The sequence below is a fragment of the Panthera leo genome, chromosome A3 (assembly GCF_018350215.1).
Source record: "Panthera leo isolate Ple1 chromosome A3, P.leo_Ple1_pat1.1, whole genome shotgun sequence".
Classification (NCBI taxonomy): domain Eukaryota; kingdom Metazoa; phylum Chordata; class Mammalia; order Carnivora; family Felidae; genus Panthera; species Panthera leo.
The window spans coordinates 2107538-2121380 of NC_056681.1; the positions used below are offsets into that span (position 1 = coordinate 2107538).

The 13843-nt window shown below is 55.3% G+C and overlaps 1 protein-coding gene across 4 annotated transcripts in view; it reads right to left on the reverse strand.

The window, feature by feature from the left end:
* CDH4 (cadherin 4) overlaps positions 1-13843 on the reverse strand; it is a 538296-nt gene that overhangs the window by 140453 nt on the left and 384000 nt on the right. The window lies entirely within an intron of this gene.

The following is a 13843-nucleotide window of genomic DNA, read 5'->3' on the forward strand; positions in this document are numbered from 1 at the left end:
ACCGGCTTCAAGGAGACAGAATGCCATCCTGTGTTTGCACAGGCTGTGGGGCTGGTCCCTTTGCAGACGGTCTGTGGCACCTGGGGGCCTGGGGGACCCAGGACTGGTGGCCTTAAGGTCCCTCCAGGCCAACCTGTGTGGCCCTGGCAGGTCCCTCCCGGCAGGCTCTCTGGGCAAGTCCCAAAGGCAGGTGTCCTCTCTCCCTAGGGATAATGTGACCTGGCCCTTGCACTCAGCACCACGGTTGTTATTTTAGGGAGAGAGGTGGGAGGTAATGCACCTGAGAACAGAAGGACGGCCCGCCCAGGACAGCAGCCTTCCATTTCAGCGAGGCCGAGGCCCCCGAGTTCACGGGCAAGCTGCATGTTAGAAGAAACCATCCTTTCCAGCCCCGAGCCCTGCCCGTCCAAACCTGCACCCCAACAGCCACCTGCGAGGCCCTCTCCCCAGGCGGGCTTTCCCCCCACCGGCCCCTCAATCGGCACATTATTCTCCCACGCTCCTGGCAGCTCTGTGCCGCCCGGTCCTGCTCTCCGTGCACCACAGGGCTGTTCTCTGTGTCTGACTGTGAGTGTAATGGAGTGTGACCTCCAGGTGAAGTCTTCAGGGATTCCTCAATATGAGGGAGAAGCTGGGTCATTTCCCTCCATCATCAATTCACCAGCGAAAGGTGAATAATGCAAAACTGATCTGAGGCAGGATTTAAATTATCGCCTTTTTTTTTTTTGAAAAAGGAGAAAAAAAAAAAAAAGAAAGAAAAATAGTGCCAGGGGAAGGCTATAATCATCCATACCTCCAATCGACATGCAAAAGGTTATAATTCATCACATGCTTCTATTATCTAACCATTCACCTGTTAGGGGCATAGAATTATTAAGCCGAGCGTGAGCACTGGCTGTAAGTAAACGGGCTGACTCATAAAACATCAGAGGTGAAGGTAAACAGGGGGGATAAATAATCAAGCGTCCGCCTCCGGGACAGAATCTCCAGGTGTCTCCCTGGGGTGACTTCCCCGCCATCTTGGCTGGAGGTGGGCATTAAGCGGTGTAACAGCGTCCCTCTTTCCTTGCGACAGGGACGCAGACGGCAGGTCCCGCCACACCCCCTCCTGACCCAACACAGTGGGCTCTGCAGGGTGGGGTCCAGGGGTCTGCACGGTGGACACGCTCGGCGGGGGGAGGGGGGCATCGGAGCCAAGCACCAGCCCCACAGGGCGTAGACGTGATGCCCAGGGACACTAGAGAAACAGCAGTGTGTGGGCAAGGCCAAGAGAAGAGCCTCTTGAACAGACAGGCGGGGTGGGAGGAGCCCAGTGCAAAGCCCGGGCTCTGGAGCACAGCCGGGACTGCGCTCCCACGCACGGTCCTCAGGCGGGGACACTTGGCGCTTTTGCAAAGTGCGATGGGTACAGAGAGCGTGGGCCACTCTCCGGAGCCGTGGCTCAGAAGTCACTCCTCCCAGGAGGCGGCACAAACCCGGGAACGGCTTCAACATTCCCACATGCCAGATCCCAAGGGCTGTGTTTCTAAGGGGCGCCCAGCAGCCCCGACCCCTGAGGGTGGGGTCACAGACGACAGACAGCCTGACGTCCCTGACAGCCCAGCCCACCCCGTCCTCAGGTCCAGGCTGGATGCTCCCTTCACACCTCAAATTCCTTCCACTTTGAGACAAGAGCATGAGCACAAGTCCATCTGATTCGATGAAAGAATCCATGGAAACATTTTCAAGTTAGTTCCCTGTGGGACATGCCACGTGGGTGCAGTGTCTGATGTCCTAGAGACGTCTTCTTAACCAAGGGGGTCCTGGTCGGCATCCCGAGGCGTGCCCGCCCCCTCCCCCTTGGTCTGCATTCCCCGAGTCCGTGCCTCCTGGGGAAGGTCCCCGGGCCACCTGATGTCTCTGACCGGCAGTGCAGCCCTGCAGACAGACCCCTGTCACCCCCAGCCTCCCGGGACAGGAACATCTGCACTCACGGGACGGAAGGCTCTGGGGGCCCTGGTGAGGCCGCGAGCTTCTCTTTTTCCAAAAATAAACCAGCCCTTCCCTCCCATGACACTGAGCAGTCTCCAGAGAACGCAGCTGGTACGTCTTTCCTTTTAGCCAAGCTGCCTCCGCCGGGGTCCAGTATGGGCTCCCGGGGCACCTGTGACCTCTCACGCACACACAGAGTGACCACACGCCTATTTGCACAAGCTCATCCGACCGCTCTCGGGTGGCCCTACTGTTTGGTAAACACGTGGCCAATCTCAGCCATAAACACGAGACTCAGGGGCAGGGGTTCCAAGGTGGCCGGTTACACAGGGGTCGGCGGTCGGGGGCTGAGTGGGGTGTGACATGCCATCCTGCGCCGTGAACTGGCCCTACCTCTGACGGCACGAGGGCGGTGAGGGTCTATCCCCTGAACCCGAGCGTCGTTTCTGCCTCTGCCTCTGGCTCACCGCCCCTCCTGATTTCACTGCCTCCCTGCGGCTCTGGGTTACAGGTGCGTCCATAAATAGCGTGCCCCCCACCCAAGTGTCACACGTGGCACTGACTTTCACTGAGGGCAATGAGATTCCTAACGAAAGAGGCACTTGAGTCTACACCAATCGTTCACTCCTCTCTTCCTACTCCCCTTTCGACGTGCATTTGAAAACCGGTACATGTCTGCCTGCAAGCGTGTATGTTTAAAATATTTAGGGTAGTGTCGGCACCCTTCTGGCTGGTTTCCATGGTAGCTGAGGATGGACAAAGTAAAGTGGTATTTACCAAACACAAAATGAAACAAGGGAGACGCATCCCCGTTCTCCAGCAAAGAGAACACGCAAGCCATTCTAAACACACATTTGCATGAGGTTGGTTCCGAGAGGTGCTTAGAGGAGTCTCTTTCCGCGACACTGCTGCGTGGAAGAAGGCGCTGTCTCCCCCATGCACCGCTATGGTATTTCTTACTTCCGATCTCTTCTAGGAAGGGGAGGGAGGTCGTTTTGAAAACTCCCACGGAGAGCGTACAAAGAGAGGTCTCCTGAACAGAACAGCATGGTTGCGCCTTCAAGTGTCTATTTGGGAGGAGAGTCTTAGTGACGGTGACAGTGGGGGGCCCCCTGGCCTCGCTCAGGCACGCCCAGGCCACTTAGGGAGGGAGGGGCTGGTGCAGCCCTCGCTCACACCTGGCCAGGTGGGGGTCCTGGCAGGTGCAGTGACCGGTCCCGTCATGCAGCTGCAGCTGGGCCTGGCCCTTGGCCCCTCTCTGCCCTGTGGCCGGTAGGGCGAGTGCAGACACCGAGGGCGGTCCTGACACCCCCTCCCACCGGGGTCAAGCAGGCCGCCGAGGTCGGGGAGTTGTGAGCGGCCCTGCGGGAAAGAGTTCAGTCACCGCTGCCCAGGGACTTTTCCCGTCGGCGTCATTTTGTTGGGAAGGTGTCATGTGAGATGGGCAGTCTGTGTGCAGACGTCATGCTCGCGGGCCATGATGAGGATCCCCATCCGAGCACAGAAGAGCAGGACAGGAGACCCCACAACGTCCAGACAGGCCCCTGCGTGCGGGCGTGTGCGTGCGTGCCCTCGGCTCACTGCCGTGTGCCCGGCCAGCCGCTCACGGTCCCCGCCTCCCCAGCTGGCCCACGGCCCCCAGCGCCCGTCTCCAGACCGGGGCCTGCACACCTCGGCACTGCCGCCATCTGGAACTGGGTCATTCTCTGGGGTGTGGCCGTCCTGTGCATTTGTAGGGCGCTGGGTGGCAATCCTGCCCCACCCACTCGATGCCAGAAACACCCCCGTCCTCCCGCTGTGACAACCCAAAATGCCTCGAGTCTTCTCTGAACGCCCTGGTAGAGAACTTGCTCTAGAGAATCACGAAAAATGTTTGGTTACAAACATCTTACATGGGATTATTCTTCTGTTTATAGGAAAAAATACGATCGCGGTAAAAAAACCAAATGAAATTAAATCATCAAGTTAAGCCAAACTGTGTCACTTTTTCTGGGAGCTGTTAGCGGTGGAACCAAATGGACTCTCGCACACGGGCGTCAATTGGTGAGAAAAACGGTCAGTTTCGCCAGCGTCGATGATTCTGGAAGGCTTCGGTGAGGACCTGGGAAGGGTCTGACGGAGAGCCTTAACTCAAGCCGACTTCCCGTTATGTTCCCCCCGAAAGGCGCCTGGGGACTCTGGGCCTCCAGTCTATTCCCAGCGTCTACCGCGGACGTGGGGCCCACGGGACGGGCTCCAGGCCACGTCAGCGCCCCCCCGGCGGGTTTCAGGTTCACAGGTGTCCCCGTCCGTGCTGGGGGCTCTTGTCGTGGCGGAAGGTGCCCGTGACCCCGTCGCTGTTGTTTTCACAAACAACTTCAGGAGTAAGGATTGTGTATATAACCAAACACCAAATGGGAGCCCAGGCCTTGGAAGGAACCAGAAACCTGTGCTGGTCTGGAAACCCGGTTCGATTTTCATCTGAAACAGCTACAGGAGGGCAGCGTGGACACCTCACGCCCCACACTTCCTGGGGGGGGGTTCTCTGCAAGGCCCCCAACACGCTCACGCACGCACACTGGCCCCATCAAGAGCCACAGGCCCCGGGGTGAGGGTGAGCAGGGCACACACGGGCACACGCGTGTCTGCAGGGCTCACGGTTGCAGGCGTGCACGCCGTCTCCGCCCACCTGGTCCCCGGGGAGGCAGCGCACGGAGAAGCGCCCTGAGTGCCGGCGGCCCCGCAGCCCAGGCCTGGTGGGGCCGAGACGGGATTCTGCCAGAGGACGGAGAAGCCGGGGTGGGAGGAGGCCTCGGTCTGGAGCGCCGGCTTCTTCTCGTGTTTTAGGGCTCAGCTCAGACGTCACCTTCCTGAGCCCTGGACACCGCAGCGGCCCCTGCCTGCTGCTCAGCCCCCACCCCCCCAATTCCCGGTGGTGTCCCCGCCTCACAGAACAGAGCCTGCGGCAGGGTGCTGTCTGGTGGGGACGCGGCAGCACTCCGTCGTCCTTCCCCCGGGAAGGGACGTGACCTGGGACCTTTCTGACTGCCTCCCAGGAAGCCTCCTTGCCTGGCCTGGCAGTGGCCCTCCGTGTGGGGTCCACGGTGCCGTGCGGGTCAGCAGCGAGCCACCCGGACTTCTCCGGCTCACTCCCCATCAAGTCTCGCTGACACGGTGCCTGGGGCAGTGTCCCTGCTGGGTCTGGCCGGGCACATCATGGGGGTTCTCGCTGGCTCTGCGGAGGCCCTGTCACGACCGCCCCGCCCCCCCCCCCCCCCCCCCTCTGCAAAAGGAAGGGTTGACTCGGGCACCTGTTCAGGGCCGTTCGCAGCCTGAAACATCATCTACGTTTGACCTTCTCCCTGGTGCCTCCCGCTCACCGCAGGCCGGGAGAGGCAGGGTTGGGGACAAGTCACACTTGCCCCAAGGGCCCTTCTCCGAGACCACAGACAGACCAGGAAGCCGAGAGGCACCTTCCACCAATGAGAACAGTCGCTGCGTGCTTCATGCCAACAAACGGTTAGAATGCCGTGAGTTTGAGAAGTTTTGCTCACCCTGGAGACCCACGGGCGTGGGGGCGCTGACCGGGCTGTGGCCGCCAGCTCCGGCTCTGGACGGGGACCAGCCCAGCGGTTTGTGCGGGTCTCGGGTGTGGCGATACACGAGAATCTGCACGTGTGGCTTCCCCGGGGCGGTCCCGCCAGGAGCAGGCCCCGCGTGCGGCGACGTGGGCTGAACCCACGGGAGCGCGGGGCGCGTGAGCACTCGGCTCCCCACGGAGAACCGCGGACCCTGTCTGCACCTCGCTGACCACTGAGGCATCTCCTGGAAGGTTCTTTCTGAAGACACACACTCCATTCCCTGGGTGCTTTCCCAAGGCGACACCTCGCACGGAAAGCCTCATGTGGGCCCCCCTTCGGTTGAAACCGCCGAATCTGGGTGTCAGGGTTCAGGCAGGGGCACGACAGCCCTGTGGCGCTCACCTGGGGGCTCTCCTGACCCGGCCGGCCTTACCATCTCTCGGGTGGACGGCGGGAACCGGTTCTCCCCTCCACTCCACCGGGGACCAACCTGGGTGCCCTTGGTGATGCCGGTAATGGGTTCTGGCCCGCGCTCAGGATGCAGGGGTGACAGACTGTGGGTCTGGGGGGCAGACCCTGAGACGGAGAAGTGATGGACCACAGAGAGGAAGGCTGCTGGACCGTGAGGCCTAAAGCACCAAGATCTTGGCCACACTTGTCCTCACTGTACTGGGGACCCAGGCGGCTGTATGAAGGGGACTGGAGGGCATCCGGAGCCCTGGGGGGTTACACGGGGTCTGTCTGCCCTCCGCTCGGCTGGCGGATGAGGCCACACACCTGCTGAAAGCCACTGAACCACGGCCTGGGGGGTGTCGACAGCAGACATTTACCGTCTGGGTTCTGGAGGCCGGTGGTCCGAGGTCAAAGTATCAGCAGGGGTTAGTTCTTCCCAGGGCCGAGGGGGAGAACGCGTCCGGGCCTCGCTCCTGGACTCTGGTGCTCTGCCGGCGACCTCTGGCCCTCCTCGGCTCACAGAAACGTACTTGCTGTCCGTCTCCACCTCCAGAGAGCTCTGCCTGCGTGCGCATCTGTGTCCAGACGTCCCCTTTTCCCAAGGACGCCGGTCACTGGATTGGGGCCCCCTTGAAGGACCTCACCCCAACATACACTCCTCAGGGGGACGCTTTCAGCCCACACGCGTGGGGAAGCAGATACCTCGCGGCAAGATCCGCGCCAGCCTCTGGGCCTGGCTGGGTGTGGGCGCCACTCGGCTGAGCGTGGCTTTCATAAACGCTGACGTGCGCGTTAAGAGCCAGGATTAGTTTCATAAACAACACTTTCTTTTTTGCAAACTATACCCACAGGTCCCATATTGCCGCCTCGAAGCGCCACCGCAGCCAGTCCGCTGACAGCCGCGCGCGAAACTTTATCTTCAGTATTTACTGTTAGGCCAGAATATTGCTCTGGTTCCTCAGGGGCGATTCGGCACTCCGGTGGGAAATATGTGACCTCATTTGCATTTTCTAATTGAATTGCTATCAGCTTTCCTGCAAGACTGCACAGAAAAAAGTTCTTCCAGATTCCAGCACTGCTGGTATTACCCATAAAAAGGCCGCCTTTGAATAGTTGCTAAGAGAGGAGAGGAAAGGAGGAGAAGTGTTGCCAGATTCGTACGGTTCACGTAGCCGTCCATGCTGTCCAGCCCCACCGAGTCGCTCAGACACCGGGCACGGAGGGCGGGGCTCGGAGAGAGCGGGACGCGAGAGACTCGGGATTCACAGAACCGGGAAATTAGGGGGTCCCTGAGGGATGTGCTTCGGAGCTTTTGCAAGAGCTTCTCGGGACTTTGCAGCCTGTAGACTGCTCCCGGAAAAGGGCGCTTTGTGTCTCTAGAACCTTCTGCTGGCCGCACCCCCCACTCACCTTGTCCCCGTCTGAACTCCCCGCTGTACCCAAACCCGGGCAGGAAGCCCTCGGCACGCGCTGAAAACGTTCCACCTAGAGCTGGTTTTGGGGTGTGGGGTGGGGTAGGGGCCAGTTCACCTTTTTTCCTGAAGGGCACCCCATCAGTCCAGCATCATCTACTGGAAAGATGGTCCTTCCTCCGTTACCCTAGGGAGGGCTTGGCAAACTTTCTGCTAAGGGGTCAGACAGTGACATATTTTAGACACTGGAAATTGAGGCTATTAATATAGATACTCATACAACCATTTAAAAACACAGAAACCATTCTTAGCCTGCAGGCCATCAAAAGGCAGGTGGCAGGTCAGCTCTGGCCGCGGGCTGTGGTGCGCTGACCTTGGCCACAGAGTTACTCTGCACCGTGCGCATATGACAAGGTTTATCAAGCTGGATACGTGAAGTGGGAGAATTCCGTTGTACGAAAGTGATACCTCCATGAGGATGAATTTTAAAAAAACATTACCTCTTTTTTTCTGTGCTATTCTGCTCCATTTGTGCATCTGATTGTTTTTGCTCCCAAACTACCCATTTTGATTACTGTAGTTTAGTGGTTCTCAAGTGGGGGCGATTAAAAAAAAATTTTTTTTTAAGGTTTATTTATTTCTGAGGCAGAGAGAGACAGAGCATGAGCGGGGAAGGAGCAGAGAGAGAGAGGGAGAGACAGAATCCGAAGCAGGCTCCGGGCTCTGAGCTGTCAGCACAGAGCCCGACGCGGGGCTCGAACCCACGAACTGGGAGATCATGACCTGAGCTGTAGTCGGACGCTGAGCCGCCTGAGCCACCCTGGCGCCCCAGGTGTTTCTTCATCTATTTACGAGCAGCCTGGCATACAGCAACCCACCCTTTCTGCTCCTCCGGGGTTCCGGCTGGTTTGGACGGGGTGCCTGCTTGGCTCTCTTGACAAGTTTATAGGGGTGAACTTCAACGCGTCCTTACGGTGGGTAGAACTTTCTGTGTGGCCACTGCGTGTGCGCGTGCCCTTGGGATAAGGATTTGAGTGGAAATTGGCTTGTATTAACGAAACAGCTCAGATTTTCTTCTTACTTCAGTTTTGCTAAGCTGTGCACTTCTGTCATTTCAGGAAGATTTTCAAATATGTTGGTATAAACTGTAGGCAAGACACTGAAATGCTGGGCGAGATCGGTCGTGAGGCCAAGTTTTCACTTCTGACGTGGACTGCTCTGTCTGATCAGCTGGGAGTTTGGAGTCAGCTGCTGTCTGGATTAATTCTATCATTTTCATTTCATTACTTTCTCCTCTTGCTTTGACTGTTTCCTCCTTTCTATTTTGTTTCATTTCACTTCTTTGTCTAATTTCTTGAGATGAAGGTTCAGACTGCCGGCTTCCTCCCTCTTTCCGCTCTCACGGGCATGTCAGGCTGGACCCTGCATCCCGCGTGGCTGTGGCTCCAGCTGCCGCTTCCCGGGCTCAGCTCCAAATACTCTGTAACCGGCACGGGATTCCTTTCCTACCCGAGGCTCAGTCAGAAGTTCTGACTCAACTTCCACACCCGTGGGGACTTTTCCTTACTTTCCTCGTGACAGATTTCTAGCTTCGCTGCTCGGATTTTCTACCTCTGGAGTGTGGGGCGACCTGGTTGGAGGTTCGGCCTCCGGCCACGTTTCACGCAGGTTTTACGTGTATTTGAAGGTCATGTGCATGCAGCCGTGGTTGGTTTCTGTTTCAGACCTGTCTCAGGGAGGTCAGGCTTGTTGAATCTGTGCGTCTAATCCTCTAGTTCCTTGCTGGCATTCTGTCTGCTTGCTCTAAATGTTCTCAGAGGTGTTCGCTGAATTTTGCCGTTAATTGAGTATTTGTTTATTTCTCCTTTCAGTGCCACTAACTTTTGCCTAAATATTTTGAAGCTGTATTATTAAGTGCACACAAATTTAGGATTCTTTTTTTAAAAGTTTATTTATTTTGAGAGAGACAATGGGGGAGGGGCAGAGAGAGAGAGGGAGAGAGAGAGAGAATCCCAAGCCCTCCGTGCAGAGCCCAATGCGGGGCTTGATCTCATGAACTTCGAGATCACGACCTGAGCCGAAATCAAGAGTCAGATGCTTAACCAGGCGCCCCTTTTTCTAAGTTAATTTATTTATTTTGAGAGAGAGAGAGAGAGAGAGAGAGAGCAAGAAAGAGAGTGAGCAGGGGAGGGGCAGAGAGAGAGGGAGAGAGAGAATCCCAAGCAGGCTCTGTGTTTTCAGCGCAGAGCCAGATGCAGGGCTCCATCCCACGAATCACGAGATCATGACCTGAGCCGAAACCGACTGAGCCACCCAGGCGCCCCAGATTCGGGATTCTTATGTTAACAGAGCCCCCACTTTCCTCCTGATGAGTAACTCCAAGGCTTTTCCCCCACGTCTTTCCACTTGCAGCTTTTCTCCACCCTTACGCTTTTTAGATCTATCTTCTATGACCTGCATGTAGCTGGGGCTTTTCTTTAACCTGTCAATTTGTTTTCCTTTAATTACAGCAGCTTATCTATTTTCATTTGTTTTAATGATCAACGTATCTGCAAACCCACCATTTTACTCACAGAGAAAAATGGGGTTCCTCTACTCTTTCCTTCCATTTCTTTGACGTTTTTTGGATTGATGTTTTAGTATTCCATTTTCCCATCTATTACATTAGAACTTAAACAACTGTAGGACTCTTTTTTAAGAAAGACTTTTTAAAATTTATTGTTATTATTATTATTATTTTTTGAGAGAGTGCAAGTGAGCAAGGGGCAGAGAGAGAGGGAGAGACAGTGTGGAGCTAGATGTGGGGCTTGAACTCACAAACCGTGAGATCATGACCTGAGCCGAGGTCAGATATGTAACTGACTGAGCCACCCAGGCGCCCCAAGAAAGACCTTTTTTTTTTAAAAAATTCACATTGATAATAGAGGTAAAGGACAAATTATATTTTTAAGGCATTTAAAAAAAGTGTTGCCTAAGTTTGCAGACTAGAAGAGGTGAAAATATATACACAGGAAATACCCAGGATGCTTTGCACAGAGCTGGTCATTAAGTTATCTGGCTACAGCCTAATGCTTTCATCTATAATCACGTTAGAATCCCATGAAAATCCCAAGGGAAAGTAACTATCTGTCACTACGATAGGTATCTTTTTCTCAATTTGATACAAGGCAAGACTGACTCTACGTAGACTTTAGGTAACTCAAGTTAAGATATACTTTATGGCCCGAAATACTGTCTACCTTGGTCAGTGCCCCATGTGCCCACCACTGTGACCTTGCAGTGGTTTTCCCGGATCTTCTAACAGGGGTCTTTGTCTTATCCGAGTGTTGTATTAGTTTGATTTCCATCATCTTCCAGGACAGAGGGAGCATCCCAGACCCTCCAAGTCCGTGCACCCTGTCTGCAGGTTACCTGTCCTGTATCTTTCACCCCCGCAGTGTCACTCCCTCACTGCTCACAGCTATTTCCGCCTACTTAACCTCATGGCTTTTCATTCTGGGATTCCATCTCGAAGCGTCCTGTTTCTGCCTGTGTCAGAGTCTGTCGTGGCGCTGCCTGAAAGGCAGTTTTCCTGGGTCACAGAATTGTCTCTGTTACCACCCGCCACCTTCCGGGCCCTACCGTCCCTGCGAGAAGCCAGCTTCTGTGTCACCACTCCACCTTCCATGGAGCTCTGTCTTCTGTCTGCTTTCGGATCTATGTGGCTCCGGTTTTCAGACATTTTACCATAAAATACCTGTTGGGACTGAAGGTGTGTGTCCCCCGAATTCATAGGCTGAATCCCGACCCTCAGGTGTGATGTCATCAGTAGGTGGGCTCCCGGGGGGCCTGTGATTAGGACCAGAGGAGGAGGTCATGAGGGCTGAGCCCCCGTGATGGGATTAGTGCCCATTAGTGACTTTCTAAAGGTCATGAGCAAGGGTGTTTCCTCTATCCGCTCGCTGCCAGCTGAGGATACAAGATGTCCGGAGAAGCAGTCCAAGAGAGGGCCCTCCTGGGAACCTGAGCACGCAGCCACTCTGATCGCAGACCTCCAGCCTCCAGGACTGTGAGGGATACATCTCCGTTGTTTACGAGCTCCCCCGTCTACGCCTTTTCTTTACAGAGGCTTGAATGGACCGGGACCGTGCTAACCCACAATTTTCTTTGTGTTACCCCGCTTAGAGGTCACGGGGCTTCGAGTCAACGTGTGGATGTCTGCTGTCAGTTTTTGGAATATCTTCTGCCATCGTCTTTTCAAATATTACTCCTGTTCCATTTTATCCCCCCTCGTATTCCGAGCGTGCACATGTCAGAACTCCGTGCTACCTCTCCCATGCCCGTTACTGTTTACTCTCTTCCTTCTGATATTTTCTGCTTCACTAAACCTCTCTTCAGCTGTGTCTAATCTGCAGAAAGATGGACTCTTTGAACTCTTTCTTTCGTTTGTTACATTTTTCAGTCATAAACGGCTCAGTTCTTTTTTATTCTTCTAATCCTCTGTCAAAAGCTTGTCTTCAATGTGCTTGAACACAGTGAGTGCAGTTATTATCATATCTGTCTGATAACTCCGTTACCTGGAGCCACTCTGTCACCTGGAGCCATTAAGGGTCATTACTGTCTTCTGTATCTGACTTTTGTGCACCTTGTCCCGTCCCCACGGGTGCCCAGTGACTTTTAGCCGAGCGCTAGACATTGCGTGTAAGAGAAGACGGGGATAATTTGAGGCTTACTGAGATACTTTTCACCAGAGAAGATTTACATTTGCTTCTTGCGGGTGGTGAGGGACATCAGCCACACGGCATGACCTTAATCCATGTATAGAGGGTGACCTTATTCAAAGGTTGGCATTGGTCTCTGTAGGGACTTACCAACTAAGTGACTCAGTGTCTCGCACAGACCCTCCTCCCTGCCCCTGGGCACCCCCCTGAGGAGGGTCCAGTGGCTGTGATGGGCACAGGACCACAGGACTCTGGGGGATGGGGCCATGCTGATGACAGCAATGAGCTCTGTCCTTGTGGCAGGGGCTCTCCAGAGTCTGCAATCTGCATGAACTCACATTATCTCACATAATACTCATGACAACCCTACTGTTATCCCATTTTCCAGAGTAGGAAACCTCACAGAGGTCATGTGACTCGTCCCAAAGCATCAGCCAGTAAGAGGAGCCTTGATTTAAACCTTAACCCAGGGCAGCCAGGCTCCTTATGATGCTGAGCTCAGCTGTGCCTAGGAAGCCAGTTTGCACTCCTTTCTGGAACATAATTCTCCCATGCAGCAAAGGGACTGTGGTTGCACGGCTCTGTGTCCCTATCTGTAAAGTGGGGACAGTGACAGCACCTGCTTCCAGACGTTTTGAGGGTCAGAGGAGTGGCCACCTCTTAGGGCAGGGCCTGGGTAGGGTCCTAAAAAGTCAGGACAAGGTACCCTTGGTTTGAATGTGAGAGGAAGTGGGGTGCCATCAGGTGACGTGGAATAAATAGAGAAGGGCTGGGTTGGCTGAGCCGCAGGGACACTGCCTGCCACGTTTCACACACTCAGGGGTGCTGTCCCTACAGCACTTTGCAGCTGGACTCCCTAGGATGGTCTGAGCCTGGGACACGGATTCCCCGTCCCCCCTCTGGGCGCTTGTTGGGTGGGCCTGACGTGGGGCCGGAGGGGCTCTAGTGGCGGGGACTAATTGCAATCACCTTCCAAGAGGAATCGGGATTAATTGCATCAGAAATCGCTTCATTAACACGCCTAACAAAAGGTGTCATTATGTTTTCAATTAGCGCCTTTCATCTGAGGCCTTCCACAGGCTTTGAGGAACTCTACCCTCTGCTCACAGGCTCAGGGTTTCTGCACTGCGATCAGGGACGTGAACCCTGACCCTGCCAGCCCCTCGCCTAGAGGGAAGGGCCCCCCCGGGGCCCGCCTTGCTCACTCTTTTCTCATCGGCACTTTGTCATCATCACTCGGGAAAGAATGGAAAACCACGTCCGTCTGTCTTGGGGTCTGTAGCATCCACATGGCGAGGCTCGCGAGTCTCTAGGGCGCCTTTGTTAGAAACTCGTTTCCATGCCTGGTTCAGTATACCCATGAGGCATGAGGGCACCTGACCTCCTTCCCAGGCGGATCAGCCCATCACCGAGGAGGGAGAGCTATCTGCCCCGTCACCACTTTCTCTCTCTCTCTCTTTTAAGTTTATTTATTTTGAGAGAGACCGAGAGAGAGGGCGAGCAGGGGAGGGGCAGAGAGAGAGGGAGACAGAATCCGAAGCAGGCTCCAGGGTCCGAGCCGTCAGCACAGAGCCCGACGCGGGGCTCGAACCCACGGACCACGAGATCACGACCTGAGCTGGAACCGAGTCAGACTCTTGACCGACAGACCACCCAGGTGCCCTGCCGCTTTCTCTTTTGAAACGTAAACCACCTCCAGTTTGTTTAAAAGCAGGATAAACAACACACAGGTCCCTGTTTTCCCAAA